Here is a 16304-nt window from a genome sequence, read left to right as displayed (position 1 = left end):
TGTGCTGTGCTGTGCTAAGTCACTCAGTCATGTCCGACTCTTTGAAACCCTATGGACTGTAGCCTGCCAAGCTCCTCTGTTCATGGGATTCTCCAGGCAAAAATACTAGAGTGGACTGCCATGTCTTCCTCCAGGAGATCTTTCTGACCCAGAGAACTAACCTGCTGTCTCTTATGTCTCCTGCATTGGCAGGTGGGTTCTTGACCACTAGTGTCACCTGGGAAGCCCGAATATAGCATATCTCTGCATATAACTAGATCTTTTTTGATTTCTGTGGTGGGCTCTAACAAGGGAGACAGACAAAATTTTTAACAAAAAATTAGATATCTAAATAACTAAATAAAAATGAAGAAACAGAACTATGAACAGTTTTAACAATTATTAATAAGCTTGACTTGCATAAAAAGCCATATGATCTGCCAAAACACATGCAAGAAGAAATAGATGATATTAAGAGAATTATATTTATTAAATAATTTGAATCAATAATTAATAACTTTCCAAATCAAAAAGCACTAGACCCAGATGAGTTTGTTGGCAAATTCTATAAAACATTTATACTAATTTTCTACAACCACTTCCTGAAGATAGAAGCAGAAGAAAGACTGTCTAATTCATTCTGTGAGGCCAACATTACCCTAATGCCAAAATCAGACAAAGATATTACAAGGAAGGAAAACTACAGACCAGTATCGTAAACAAACATGAATGCAAAACTTTTCACCAAAATATTCAAAAATTGAATTCTACAATGTATAAAAGTAACTATACACCATGACCAAGAGTGATTTGTCCAATAATGCATGTCTTGGTTCAACATTAAAAAATCAATTAATGCAATCCATCACATCAACAGCCTAAATCACATGAACTTTTCAACTGATGAAGAAAAATCATCTGACAAAATTCCTCACTCATTCATGATAAAACTTTCAGTAACCCAGAATAAAGAACATCAACTTGATTAAAAAAATTATCCACAAAGAATTACAGCTAACATCTTACTTAATGGGAGAGCATAGAAGCACTCTCACTAAGATCAAGAACAAGGGAAGAATGGTCTCTCTCACTACCCTTTTTCAACATCATACTGGAAGTATGATGACCCAATAAGGCAATAAAATAAAATATATATTGGTAGGGAAGGAAGATATGAAACTGCCTTTTCCATGGATAACATGATTGCCTATATAGGAAATTTGAAAAAGATCAACAATCTGTTAAAAAGAAGAAATTAAAGCAAAGTCATAGCATATAAAGTTAATACAAAGAAGCCAATTAATTTTCTACATATCAAAAATGAATACATACAATTTGAAATTAAAAACATAATACCACTTACAATAGCAGCCACCAAAAGAGAATATTTGAATACAAATGTAAAAAAAATTGTATAAGATCTATATGAGGAACCCATCAAACTCTGATGAAAGAAATCGGGAAGAACTAAAGTCAAGAGATATTATTCCATGTTCACAGATAAGAAAACTCATTATTGTCAAGGTGTCAGTCCTTCCAATGAATATTCAGGGTTAACCTTTAGGATTGACTGGTTTGATCTCCTTGCTGTCCTAGGGACTCTCAAGAGTTCAATCTCTGGGTTGGGAAGATTCCCTGGAGGAGGGCAGGGCAACCCACTCCAGTATTCTTGTCTGAAGAATCCTGGATGGAGGAGCCTGGCAGGCTACAGTCCATGGGATCACAAAGAGTTGGACATGACTGAGTGACTAAAGCACAGCACTGCCTTCTTTATGGTTCAACTCTCACATCTATACTTGACTACCAGGAAAACCATAGCTTTGACTACATGGATCTTTGTTGGCAAAATGATGTCTCTGCTATTTAATATGCTGTCTAGGTTGGTCATAACCTTCCTTCCAAGGAGTAAGCGTCTTTTAATTTTATGGCTGCAGTCACCATCTGCTGTGATTTTGGAGCCCAAAATAAAGTCAGCCACTGTTTCCACTGTTTCCCCATCTATTTGCCATGAAGTGATGGGACCAGATGCCATGATCTTAGTTTTCTGAATGTTGAGCTTTAAGCCAACTTTTTCACTCTCCTCTTTCACTTTCATCAAGAGGCTCTTTAGTTCTTCTTCACTTTCTGCCATAATGGTGGTGTCATCTGCATATCTGAGGTTTTTGATATTTTCCCCAGTAACCTTGATTCCAGCTTGTGCTTCCTCCAGCCCAGCATTTCTCATGGTGTACTCTGCATATAAGTTAAATAAGCAGGGTAACAATATACAGCCTTGATGTACTCCTTTTCCTGTTTGGAATCAGTCTATTTTTCCATGTCCAGTTCTAACTGTTGCTTCCAGACCTTCATACAGGTTTCTCAAGAGGCAGATCAGGTGGTCTGGTATTCCCATCTCCTTCAGAATTTTCCACAGTTTATTGTGATCCACACAGTCAAAGGCTTTGGCATAGTCAATAAAGCAGAAATAGATGCTTTTCTGGAACTCTCTTGCTTTTTTGATGATCCATGGGATGTTGGTAATTTGATCTCTGGTTCCTCTGCCTTTTCTAAAACCAGCTTGAACATCTGGAAGTTCACGGTTCACATATTCCTGAAGCCTGGCTTGGAGAATCTTAAGCATTACTTTACTAGCTTGTGAGATGAGTGCAATTGTGTGGTAGTTTGAGCATTCTTTGACATTGCTTTTCTTTGGGATTGGAATGAAAACTGACCTTTTCCAGTCCTGTGGCCACTGCTGAGTTTTCCAGATTTGCTGGCATATTGAGTGCAGCACTTTCTTCTTCTTTTTTTTTTTTCTTTTAATAAATGTATTTATTTTAGTTTGGGGCTAATTACTTCACAATATTGTAGTGGTTTTTGCCATACATTGACATGAATCAGCCATGGGTTTGCATGTGTTCCCCATCCTGAACCCCCCTCCCACCTACCTCCCCATCCCATCCCTCTGGGTCATCCCATTGCCCCAGCCCTGAGCATTTGTCTCATGCCTTGAACCTGGAATGGTGTTCTGTTTCACATATGATAATATACATGTTTCAATGCTATTCTCCCAGAACGTCCCACCCTCACCTTCTCCCTCAGAGTCCATAAGACTGTTCTATGCATGTGTCTCTTATTCTGTCTCGCATATAAGGTTATCGTTACCATCTATCAAATTCCATATATATGCATTAGTATACTGTATTGTTGTTTTTCTTTCTGGCTTACTTCACTCTGTATAATGGGCTCCACTTTCATCCATCTCAATAGGACTGATTCAAATGTATTCTTTTTCATGGCTGAGTAATATTCCATTGTGTATATGTACCACAGCTTCCGAGTGCAGCACTTTCACAGCGTCATCTTTCAGGATTTGAAATAGCTCAACTGGAATTCCATCGCCTCCACTAGCTTTGTTCTTAGTGATGCTTCTTAAGGCCCACTTGACTTCACATTCCAGGATGTCTGGTTCTAGGTGAGTGATCACACCACCATGATTATCTGGGTCGTGAAGATCTTCTTTGTACAGTTCTTCTGTGTATTATTGCCACCTCTTCAACTCAAAACTAAGAAAACAAGCAACCTGAGTAAAAAGTGTACCAAAGACCTTTACAGACACCACATTAAAGAAGATATAACAATGGTAGATAAGAATATGAAAACAGTACAAAGGTACCCCTCCAGTGGAGGATGTTGCCAATGGAAGAAATTATGCATGTGTGGGGAGAGAAGCTATACAAGAATCTCTGCACCTTCTGCTCAGTTTTGCTGTAAATGTAAAACTGCTCTAAAAACTAAAGTCTATGTGTTGCAAATGCCACCACGACATTGTAAAGTGATTAGCCTCCAATTAAAATAAATAAATTAATTAAAATAAATTTTAAAAAGTAAAGCCTAATTAAAAAAAAATCACATAATGCACTTTCATATAGGAAGATCAAGTTAAGTTTCTGAGGAAGTGACAACTAAGTCTGTATTTGGTAAATTAGTAGGTCTCAGAATTGGGGGAAAATTTCAGGCAGAGGAGAGAACGAGTATAAAGGCTTTAAGATGACAGCTATTCAACATGCTTTGCTGTTGGTGTTTGGTTGCTAGTCTTGTCTGACTCTTTTGTGACCTCATGGACTGTAGCCCACCAGGGTCCTCTGTCCATGGAATTCTCCAGGCAAGAGCACTAGAATGGGTTGCCTTTTCCGTAAGATTCTTCCCGGGGATCTTCCTGACCAAGGGATTGAACCCACATCTCTGGCTTTGGCAGGCGGGTCAGGGACTGTAAACAGGTCCATGTGACAGGAGAGCAGAACAAATTGAGGCTGGAGAGGTAGCTAGAAGCCAGATTATACAGGCTCATATTATAAGGACTTGAGATTTGTTTGGATTTTACTTCAAGAAACTTACTGGTCTAGTCAGCCATTTTTGTTTTGCAGTTGCATTTGCATTCCTTTTCTACTTCTTTGTCACATTTCATATCAACACTAAAACACAAATTCAAACCATTTCTGTGTGTGTGTATTGGACACTGGAGGAAAGGAAGAAAGCTGTCTTGTTTGGAGGATATTGGAATAGGTGAGGAGGTATGTTGTATTATCTGCACTTGTAAATTTGCAAAGATAGCTCAGAGAGTGAGGGGAATGATGGAGGAAGCTAGGCTAAGAGAGTGAATACTTAGTAGTCTATATCTCATAGCTCCCTTAATGGCTCAGATGGTAAAGAATCTGCCTGCAATTCAGGAGACCCAGGTTTGATCCCTGAGTTGGGAAGATCCCCTGGTGAAGGGAATGGCTACCCATTTCAGTATTCTTGCCTGGACAGAGGAGACTGGCAGGCTAGGGTCCATGAGGCTGCAAAGAGTGAGACGTGATTGAGCTGCTAACACTATCAAACTCATAGCACTTTGTGTTGACAGTATCATTGTCTACATTTTAAAATAATTCTTATGAGGAAGATAGATTAATATTGGTCTTCTGGTTCCAAGAGCCATAATTTAATGAATATATTTGGAGTTAAAGGAGACTGATTTCTTAATGGCATCACCAACTCAAAGGATATGAGTTTGAGCAAACTCCAGGAGATAGTGAAGGACAGGGAAGCCTGGCATGTTGCAGTCCATGGGTTTGCAAACAATCAGACACAACTTAGCAACTGAGCAACAAGAATTTCTTAATATGTGATAGTTTTCTAAACTTAATAGACATAAATGGATTTTGGTGTCAGAAAATTTATCCAGGTCTGAGGGTGTCTGATTATTATACTACATTTTACTTAATCTGAATATTATGAATAAATTAAAACACACAGAAGCCAGATCTATCTGACCCTTAGCACTTCTTCCTACTTTAATAAGAAAAAAAGTTGATCCTATAGTTTGAACACTGTCTGGAAGGCATAGAATCAGAATCACTGAAAAAATGATAATGTTCTTAAAAATAATAAGAGAGGTGAGAGAAACAACTTTTTATAGGTTTGAAAGATGGCCATAGATGATTGGAAATGTTGTTTCAGTTCAGTTCAGGCACTCAGTTGTGTAAAATGGGCTTGTATAAAACAAGAAGTTGAGAGTTCCCATCACTGAAAATATTCAAGGAGAAGTCATTTGCAAAGCTCTGGAGAATACTGTAGACTGTCTGTGAGACCAAGAAAACCTGGAAATGTGATTTTAACTTGGAATCAAACCCTTCTGAGCCCCAGCTTTTGTTAATTGACATCATAATTTATAATCTACTAGTTTCACCAAAAGGTTTTAAGGTTCAAATACAGACATCTGAAATGGAAATTTTTTCAGTTTTCTTTACAGGTAGAGAAAATTGACTAGATGTGTGGGGAGTTGGGTCAAATCACATTTGTACTCAGGTTGAACTGACATCTAGTGGAAAGAGGGGGAAAGTATATCTGCTATCAGCGTGATACTCATAAAACTTTCAGAGTATGATCTCTTGAATCAGGAGGAACCACTTTATAACCACACCTTACTCATCTCTACTTAAATTGCCAATTGCAATATGGTCACACTTCCAAAGAAAGACTGACTTTACTTTTACGTAGAAATCCTATTCCCTGATAGCTCAGCTGGTAAAGAATCCACCTTCAATGCAGGAGACCCCAGTTCAATTCCTGGGTCTGGAAGATTCCCTGGAGAAGGGATAGGCTACCCTCTCCAGTATTCTTGGGCTTCCCTGGTGGCTCAGATGGTAAAGAATCCACCTGCAATGCGGGAGACTTGTGTTCTATCCGTGGCTTGGGAAGATCCCCTGGAGGAGAGCATGGTAACCCATTGTGGTATTCTTCCCTGGAGAATCCCTATGGGCAGAGGAGCCTGGGCTACAGTCCATGGGGTCACAAAGAGTCAGACACAACTGAGCAACTAAACACACACACATATGACAATCTTGAAATGAGATAGTTATCTATTCTTATTAAATAAATAAGCTTGTTCTCAAGTTAGACACTTATGATTTTAATAGATATTCAACTATTGAATATTGAATTGAATATTGAATATTGAATTGAACTGAATATTGAATATTCAACAACTGAGCTTCAAAATATGCTATGAAACCAAGCCCTGTGATGTATTGCTTCATACTGTATTTACATAGAAATATGATTTAAGATGCTTCAGGCTAGGTGCAATGTGACCAATCACATGGTAATTAATTTTTTGAGGGAGTTGAGTCATTTTTGAAAGGTTATTATGAAAAGAATAATTAACACAGCAACATTAAAGTGAATATTAAAATTTTACTATAATAACTATATCAGTATAGGGAAATACAGATATTTGAAAATATGTATTGCTGTTGTTAGGGCTTCCCTGGTGGCTCAGATAGTAAAGCGTCTGCCTGTAATGCAGGAGACCTGGGTTCGATTCCTGGGTCGGGAAGATTCCCTGGAGAAGGAAACGGCAACCCGCTCCAGTACTCTTGCCTGGAAAATTCCATGGATGGAGGAACCTGGTAGGCCACAGTCCATGGGATTGCAAAGAGTCAGACACGACTGAGCAACTTCATTTGGTCTTCACTGATTGCTGTTGTTATTTGGGAATGCTTATACTTGAATTAAAGACAGGGGGGAAAGAAATAGAATGTATTGTGTCTCCACTATATATCAGAATCTGTGCTACAACCTTTGTATTTGCCATATAATTCCCATAGACGTCTTGACAAAATTTTAAGCACACATACCTATTTTTATTCCCATTTAGCAATTGCCAAAACTGAGTTTTATAAATTTGAGAACATTTTCCATTGCCATAAGATTAGTAAATGGCTCATCCAAGAAGTTTGATACTGTAACAATGTCTGCATTTTTTAATTCTGAACCACTACGGAAGCCCCAAGAATACTGGAGGGGGTAGCCATTCCCTTTTTCAGGAGATCTTCCCAACCCAGAGATCAAACCTGGATCTCCCACATTGTGGGCAGATTCTTTACCATCAGAGCCATCGGGGAAGCAAAAGGGTTAGTCTCTTCGTGGCCCCACGAACTGTAGCCCACCAGGCTCCTCTGTCCCTAGGATTTCACAGGAAAAAATATGGAGCAGGTTGCCATTTCCTCCTCCAGGGGATCTTCCCAACCCAGGGATTGAACCCACATCTCCTGTGCCTCCCGCATTGGCAGGTGGATTCTTCACCCCTGTGCCACCTGGGAAGCCAGTATAAGCTTGGGTGCTTAAAGGCTTGAGAAAATTTCTAGGATAGGAATAAAAAATGTCAAACTAAAGAAATTTTCTTAAAGTCAGAATGAGCTCATTTTAGGCAAATCATGGCACAATTAGAGAAGAGAGGCCATGTGAGGCATAACCCATCCACTCCTGGAAGTATCTAAAGGTCCTGGAAGAGAAGAAATCCTCCTACACCTTAACTGAAGCCTTTACTCTGACATCATGTGTCACAAGCACTCCAGAAATCATGGTGGGTGCTATGGCTCTCACTGTGGATGTGGCTGTGGCTATGGCTCCCACTATGGCTGAGGATATCGTTTTAGTTGTGGATATGGCTCAGGCTGCTGTGGTTATCAACCACTTTGCTACAGAATTTGCTATTCCTCCTGCTGCTAATCATCATCGCAGATCATACTGTGCCTTTGAAATGATCGCTCCAAGTACAACTTCGGTTGAAATCCACCTCTTCTCTCCATCCACCCCTCCCCCCCCACCATTAACTTCACACCAAAGTAAGAAATTATTATTGTCTGTCAGGATCCTGATTTAACTCCTAAGAAAAGAAAAAGCAAGTGAAGGCGCTCAGTCGTGTCCGACTCTTTGTGACCCTGTGGACTGTAGTCTGCCAGGCTCCTCCATCTGTGGGATTTTTCTAGGCAAGAATACTGGAGTGGGTTACCATTTCCTTCTCCAGGGGATCTTCCCAACCCAGGGACTGAACCTGAGTCTCCTGCATTGCAGGCAGACTCCTTACCATCTGAGCCACCAGGGAAGTCCCTAACTTCTAAGAAGGTCTTTGCAATTGATGGAGAGAGAGTAATTCTATCACATCACTGAAGATAGAGGATCTCATTCTGATAATTTTTCAAATGTAACTTCTGACATCTTTTTTCTTTCTGTGCTGTGGCTATTTGCACAAGCACAGGAGGAATATACAATTGGAGTACAAGAAAATGGAGCAAAAATGTCAGTTTCTTAATAAAAAGTCTTTATTAAGAAGTCTGGTTTCTTTACGTCAGAGATCATTGATTTCAGAATTTGTGGCCTCTTGGAAAGCTAGATGAGCACACTGAGGATAAGACTATGTTCCTTTATTGATTGAATCAAAATATTGGTTCTTTGACATATTTCTTATTCCATGGTATGTCCATTTATTACCTTATTTCTAAAGGTAAACACAAATATCACACCTCAAATTTCCTATCTTATGTGGAAAAAGGATTAGAAGAGAGAGGTCAATGAAAAGAGGTATCTACCCATGAGACAATTGTGATAGTCCAGGACAGATCCCGTGGATGGAGGAGCCTGGTAGGCTGCAGTCCATGGGATCACTAAGAGTCGAACACGACTGAGCAGCTTCACTTTCACGCTTTGGAGAAGGAAATGGCAATCCACTCCATTGTTCTTGCCTGGAGAATCCCAGGTACGGGGGAGCCTGGTGGGCTGCCATCTATGTGGTCGCACAGAGTCAGACACGACTGAAACGACTTAGCAGCAGCAGCAGCAATGAAGGGGAGCAATATTAAACACAACATTTTTTGAGATATGCGAAACAAATCTTGGAGCAAACCAACAAGGGCTAGTACAGCTACTCAAGGAAATCAGCAGCACAGGGAATGCTATTCAATATTACGTAACAACTTAAATGGCAAAAGAATTTGAAAAACAATGGAAACATGTATATGTATAACTGAATTGCTTTGCTGTACACCTGAAACTAACACAACATTGTTAATCAGTTGTATTCCAGTATAAAATAAAATTTTAAAAAAGATGCCGTTGGCCTTTCTCCTAGATTGTGATTGTCAACACATCCCATTTGTTTTGGCATCATGTTCTAAGAGAAATTATTTTTCTCTGGGTCTGTTTAAATGCTTTTCCTCTCAATACAAGTTTGCAAGTTACCTCTAAATATTTTGATGTTAAGTACTTGCTTATCAACAAAAATATTTCAGCTTTTAGAGTTTATTTTTCACTTTTGGAAAACAAAGTAAAAATTCATACATTCATAAAAAAAAACACTTGTATTTGCTGCTGCTGCTTTTGTGATCTTGAGCATATTCTAGTAACAGAAAGTTAGAATAAGGCTTCTAATAAAGTTTCCTTTTCCCTAGGAAGTCTTTTAAAATAAGTATTAGAACTAATTCATTGGCTATAATATTTGGGCTATCTTTTGTAAACCAAGCATTGGTTATTTGGTTTTTAGGTCAAAGTAAACATCAATTCTTCTGGACACTCTATAATGGTGACACACACATCTATGCTCACAGTAGGTTTTGCAAAGGACGAAGGAGTGGATCTTTCTATTTGTTGTACTTTTTATTTGCCAGGGTTTTGTGATAAGGAATAATAGCTTAAAGATTTCGTATTGTGATGGAATGACATTGCTGTGGCAATATCATTTGAAATGGTTGACCTCAGAGGCCTTGCAAATTGCCTTGACCAAATATTTAAAAATCTGTGATTAACTGGGCTCAAAGCTGCATACCCTGCATTGTAAGACAGATTTTAACCACTGGACTGCCAGAGGAGTTCCTAGAGAGTGGCTTTGAATGAACTTTCTAAGCACAAAATTGTATGAAACTGTTGTGAATGTTTTCCAGTAACAAAGACAATTGATTTGTTAATGAAAATATGCAAAAAACAGCATTCATGAAGATTTATACTAGGAAGCAGAAAAAAATGTGTGTACTGCTTAATGCTTTAAAAAATATTAAGACCAACTCACAGACTAAACGCCACTCTGCTGAGACCAGAAAAGGTACTGACAGAAGTAGGAAAGAAAAATAGGGAAGATAATATAAAAGATCTTAAAAGAAAAAAAGGAATTAAACAACAGAGCTAATGTGGATGAAAAATGTGTCATGATAAAAGCTAAACACAAAAGATATTATGTAGAATCCAAAATAAAAAAGCCACAGAGAGGAAAATGATCAAAAGATGAAAACCATCCAATTAGATGTTATTCAGATGGTGCTTTTCAAGATAAATGTATGTGGCATTTCTAAAGAAAACAATGCAACACTGTTTACAATAGATAGGACATGGAAGCAACCTAATGTCCACTGGCAGATGAATAGATAAAGAAGTTGTGGTACATATACACAGTGGAATATTACTCAGCTATAAAAAGGAATGCATTTGAGTCAGTTCTAATGAAGTGGATGAAACTGGAGCCAATTATACAGAATGTAGTAAGTCAGAAAGAGAAACACAAATACTGCATATTAATGCATATATATGGAATTTAAAAAGATGGTAATGATGATCCTATGTGCAAGGCTGTAAAAGAGACACATTGGTACAGAACAGACTTTTGGACTCTGTGGGAGAAGGTGAGGGAGGGATAGTTTGAGAGAATAGCATTGAAACATGTATGTTACCATATGTAAAACAGATGACCAGTGCAAGTTCAATGGATGAAGCAGGGCACTCAAAGCCGGTGCTCTGGGACAACCCAGAGGGATCAGGTGTGGAGGGGTAAGGGTGAGGGGGTTCAGGATGGGCAGAAGCAAGTGTACCTGTGGCTGATTCAAGTTGATGTATGGCAAAAATCGTCACAATGTTGTAAAGTAATTATCCTCCAATTAAAATTAATTAATTAATTTAAAAAACATTAAACAAAAGTATTCAAAGCCATAGTGGATGAATATTTAATAAACTGAAAAATTCAAATCTATTGAAAACAGGAACTCTAGATGTCCACCAAAATGAAAGAAAACAGTAACCAAATATAACTTGTTGGAACTATTAAACTTCACATGTAAACAAAGATTTCTACATGGGACTGGACAGAAGAAATATCACCTAAAGGGAACAAAAATAATTCTGTTCTGTAACACCCCTTCCATCACTGGGATAACAAGGGAACGTAGAAGACTGATTACAATATTTTGAGAGAACCTCTTGCTATATCAGGGATTTAAAATCCAACACTTTTCTAAAACTGTTTATAGACTTAAGAAAATATTAAATGATTTTCAAATATATGAATATTTGGGAAGCAGATTATTAATGTATCTTTGACCATGGCCAAATAAAGCAAATTCTTGAAGGTATGTATTCGCCACTTAAGAGTTGAATACAAATAAATAATTTATAAATAGAGAAGTTTTTGTTCCAAAGACAAATAGGATGAGCATTGAAACCATTTATACACATATTATAATTTAGTATAAATAATTAAAACATGTCTAAAATAGAATAAAGATTAAATACTGAGTAAAATGTTTAGAAAACTAGGAAAATATTTAAGCTGTAATAATAAAAACAAAGGCAATTCAAGGAGATGGAAATAAAAGAAGCTACAGATGAAAAGCTAAATAAAGACAAAAAAGACAAAAACTGCAAATACAAGTATGTCTTTTCTATGAGATACATATTTAAAAAATAAATCAGAAGTTTAAAATTCAAAGGAAAAACTAGGATTTATCATCTAGTAAACACAAACATAAAAATGTTTATAATATTAATAAACTTTAAGGTAAGATATAAAGCAATCATAAAGGAAGCGCTTCTTCCTATTTGGCTGAGACTAAGTAGTAGATCCACCGATATTTCCTGTCTGCAGTTTATGTGTGCATTGGGAAATATGAGTCGGAGAATAAAGTCAACATACAGGCCTAAAGGAAGAGGTCTTGGTCTTGCATATCCCAAGGCACTTATTGAGGTTGAGGAACCTGAAGAGGAGTTAACTGAACTTAAGAACATGACACATGTAAACCCATGGCTGATTCTTGTCAATGTATGGCAAAAACTATTACAATATTGTAAAGTAATTAGCCCCCAAGTAAAATAAATAAATTTATAAAAAAAAAAAAAAAAAAAAAAATAAAGGCAAAAAAAAAAAAAAAAAAAGAACATGACACCTGGTCAAGAGAGAAAGGATGAAGGAGCGTCTGCATTTCCAGGGCCTGCCCCGAAGGCTGATCAACAGGAAGTGGCTGAGCCAAAGATGGGTTGTGAGCACGGAGATGATCCTGAGGTCAAGGGGAAGGGACTGCCGAATCCAGAGCCCGTGAAAATGCCAGAAATGGGTGAAGGGCAACCACAGATTGAATGAAGACAGACTGTAACCTGAATGAAGACAAACTGTAACTGTGCAGGCTGTTCTTGTGTTGGAAATGTGGCTGTTAAAATTCTCTCAATATTGCATCTGAAACTACTATAACGTTGACTTAAAGTTTGAAACAAAAAATTCAATAAAGTCTTGCAGTTTTGTCCAAAGAAAAAAAAATAAATAAATAAAGGAAGCTTATATTTTGCTGATATGAATCTAAACAAGTGACTCCTTTTCCTTAGTGACTGCAATATCAGATTCATCAGATGACTGGATTTGTAGGACATGCTGAGGTAGGTGTCCTTTATTTAGAGCAGTGATTCTCAAATCTGATTGCAGATCAGGTTCACTTGGAAGAGCTTTCATGAAATGTCATTGCCTGGACTCCATCCCTGAAATTCCAATTTAATTGGTCTGGAGTGGGACTGATGGCATTTTATAAATGATTCCCCAGGAAAGGTAGTGCACTTCCATGATTGAAAAGACGTTCCCTACTACCTCAACACCTGCTAAGAAAAATTGTGCCTTAGACCAAACAATTGAAAAGAACTTGAACTTCCTTAAAGCAGTCAAATCTTTTTTTTTTTTTTAACTGCCACCTGGAGATATCCACTTTCTTTTTGTTTAAGATTAAAACTCAAAGTAGCTCTGTTATTAAATATGTGTGGAGAGCCTGAATTACATTACAGTAACTGTTGAGGACTCAGGCTGTTCACCATCTGTGATCGTTAATTTTATGTGCCCGTTTGGCTAGGCTGTGAAGTCCAGATGTTCAGTCAAACGCCAGTTTCCATGCTTCTGTGAAGGTATTTTTAGAGATGAGATTAACACTTAGATTAGTAGAGTAAAGCAGATTGCCTTCCATAATGTGGGTGTGCCTCATCCAATCAGTTGAAGATCTTAAGAGAAAAGACCCAGCCAGGTCCATTAGAAGAAGAGCAAATCCTGCCTCTAGCTGGCCTTTGGACTCGGGCTGCAACGTCAAATTTTTCCCCTGTGTCTCCAGCCTGCTCTGTAGATTTTACTCTTGACAGTCCTCAAAATCATGTGAGCCAAAATGCTTAAAATAAATCTTTCATATTTCCTATTATAGCCAACATACGTATCCTATATATGTCCAAATAGTAAGAAGAAATGGATGTGATGGGATATTCCCAATGGAAAACTATTTGAGTTAGTGATACAAATCAATGATTAAAAGTGGTTCTTTTATATTGAACTTGAGTAATCATCAGGAGAGGCAGTGCACTAATGGAGAGAAACATTATTTTCAGTAGAAGTTAGTTTTGCTGGAAATACATGGATTGGAAGTTATGATAACACATTCAAGAAGAGAGCTGTCCACCTGAAATTTGTAGGTTCATGAAAGAATAACCAAATCAAACATTAATTTGTTAGTTACTTAGTCGTGTCCGACTCTTTGTGACTCCATGGACTGTAGCCCGCCAGGTGCAGAGGATGAGATGGTTAGATGGCATCACCTACCCAATGGACATGAAATGAATTGAAGTAAACCCTAGGAGATAGTGAAGTACAGGGAAGCCTGGCATACTGCAGCCCATGGGGTCACAGAGAGTTGGATATGACTTAGCTACTGAACAACAACATCAACAGCAATATTAATTTGTTATTTAAAGCTACAAATATCAGATACAACATTTACTCATGGGTATTTTTCTTTTGAGTTTTAATTGAGTGCCTTCAATAGGTCAGGCACTGCATTTGGGGTAAAAACTGTAATTTAATGAGAGAATTTAGAGGAAGAGGGTACAAGGTCAAAGAGTTGAATCTTAGAAGACTGCTTTAGTTAGAATTAGGATAAAGTCTAAGGAATCAATGAAGAAACATGTGAGAAGTAAAGCAGTACAAGGAAAATGAAGAAGTTATTGAAAAGGGTTTGCAGAAGAAGGTGGTCAATTGTGGTGAATTGCACGCCATAGCAGAGGATGAGAAACCCCCAAATGAGGAGAGGTCTCTGGGCTTGGCAAAAGAAAACGGTGAAAATTTCCTAGACACAAATAGGCAGGAGAAGAAAGTGGAGTTGAGGAGACAAATGAAGAAAGTTCCAAAAGAATTAAAATGAGAAAACAAGGCAGGATGCGTGGAAAGCTAATGATTAGAGTGAAGAAAAAAAAAATAGCCCATCCATTGAGACTGAAGGAAAAGCACAAATTAGATATGATTTATTGTTAATCTAATCACCCACTCTCAAAATTAAATGTATTTATTTACATAAATCTATAATTATTAAGTATTTCTTGTACATGATGTGATCTACTATAAATTATAGGTGCATTTTAAAGTACACACTAAATGAATACTGACTTTGAACTAAAGGAATTTCCATTAATATTATAATAGTATTGGATTTTTATGTGGCTATTTTATAGAACTGATAGATTAAATCTAATAAATATGAATTGCAAAGCATCTAGTGGGATAATAAATAGCTTATTTTCTATTTTTTGTTTCTTTTTGATGGATGAAGGTTAATAGTAACACTTTGTTTCTTCCAAATTGGAGAAAATTCATGGAGGATAAAGAACATAGGATGTAAGCAATTTCCAGAAGAGGAAACAAATGAAAATTTCCAAATTTGATGATGTTCCTGGTACAGAGAAAAAAAACTTTTATTCAAGAAAGAAAAATTGGCTTAATGGATCAATAGTATATTTAGTAAAAAGTAGAAAAAGTGCTGCAGGAATAATATTACATTTTATAATCACCTAGTTTGGGAGTTTTATAATGGTTTTATAGAAGGGGCTTCATTTTAAAAATGACAGTTGGAAATATTCATGCATGCTCAGTTGTGTTTGACTTCTTGCCATCCCATGGACTGTAGATGGCTAGGCTCTTCTGTCCATAGAATTTTCCAGGCAAGAATACTGGAGTGAGTTACCATTTCCTCCTCCAGGTGATCTTCCTGATCCAGGGATCAAATCCGTATGTGTTGTGTCTCCTGCATTGCAGGGAGATTCTTTACAGCTGAGCCACCTGGGAAGTTCTGACTGTGTGTATAAAGGTTCCGAATTTTATTTAGGGTGGTACAAAGTCATCATTTATGTTTAACATGAGGCTACTGGTGCAAAAAACAAAAAGAGAGTATAGGAAAGATAAATTCAGTGCAGTAAATTTTGCATTTGATTGAACATGGTGAATTTTTACTAATGAAGAACAGAAAGTAATGACATATTACCAAGGATAGTTGGGAAGTGAAGTAGAAAGGAATTTCCAAAAGAGTAAGATGAAATTTTATCAAGTAAGGAAATAACGTCTAGAACAACTGAGCATTGTGGGGATGATGAATAGCGGCTACAATTCCTGATGGTCACTTGAAAGTTTAAAATCTAAAAAGGAACAGATATGTAAGTGAATAAAATTACAGAAGAAAGTAATTCCGTAGAAGAAGCATGTATTGTGGTTCTAGGGTTCTGAAGGGTCTGCACAAGGTAAGATGGTTTCTGGAACTATAGAATGAACAGAGCAAATCAAACAAAAGATAAAAGTAATAGCAGGATTGTTATTTTTAAAGACCTTACATGCCTTACATTTTGTAACATAAGACAGTTATGCAAACAAATGCACAAAATGATACCATATAGATTATTTGCAAAAAAAATTAAAAAAT

At 37.3% G+C, this 16304-nt stretch overlaps 1 long non-coding RNA gene across 1 annotated transcript; it reads left to right on the top strand.

The window, feature by feature from the left end:
• The first annotated feature begins 4095 nt into the window (after window positions 1-4095).
• On the top strand, window positions 4096-6115 carry LOC145539684 (uncharacterized). The gene is made up of 2 exons (XR_014077903.1): window positions 4096-4153; window positions 4712-6115. It is a non-coding gene; the product is annotated as an uncharacterized LOC145539684 (long non-coding RNA).
• The last annotated feature ends 10189 nt before the right edge of the window (window positions 6116-16304 follow it).

The sequence above is a fragment of the Giraffa tippelskirchi genome, chromosome 2 (assembly GCF_054371585.1).
Source record: "Giraffa tippelskirchi isolate mGirTip1 chromosome 2, T2T-mGirTip1v1.2.pri, whole genome shotgun sequence".
Classification (NCBI taxonomy): Eukaryota; Metazoa; Chordata; class Mammalia; order Artiodactyla; family Giraffidae; genus Giraffa; species Giraffa tippelskirchi.
This window is presented reverse-complemented; position numbering and strand designations above follow the sequence as displayed.